Consider the following 353-nt stretch of genomic DNA (forward strand, 5'->3'; position numbering starts at 1 on the left):
AGCAAATGTCCTCGTGTTTTTTTAGACCATGTAGTAATGTCTGATAAATGGGTGGTGCAATATTCCATGTACATTACAACATTCGTTTCCCATCATCCTACCTGGGTACCTGGGTATTGTTGTGATGGCTCCTCCTCATTCTAAAGGTGAAGGGTGTGTGTTGGACAGGAAGTCGCAAAGACATTGAACAATGATTACCCAGATAGCAAGGTGTAGGCCTAATTTAATTAATATTGAACTAACACTGATTCAACACTGATTCAACACTGATTCAACACTGATTCAATTCATACATTTTGCTATCTGGGTAATAATGTGTAAAGTGCACATTTCCTCACTGGAGGACCAGGTGT

The sequence above is a fragment of the Myxine glutinosa genome, chromosome 2 (genome assembly GCF_964187855.1).
Source record: "Myxine glutinosa chromosome 2, kmMyxGlut1.1, whole genome shotgun sequence".
Lineage (NCBI taxonomy): Eukaryota > Metazoa > Chordata > Myxini > Myxiniformes > Myxinidae > Myxine > Myxine glutinosa.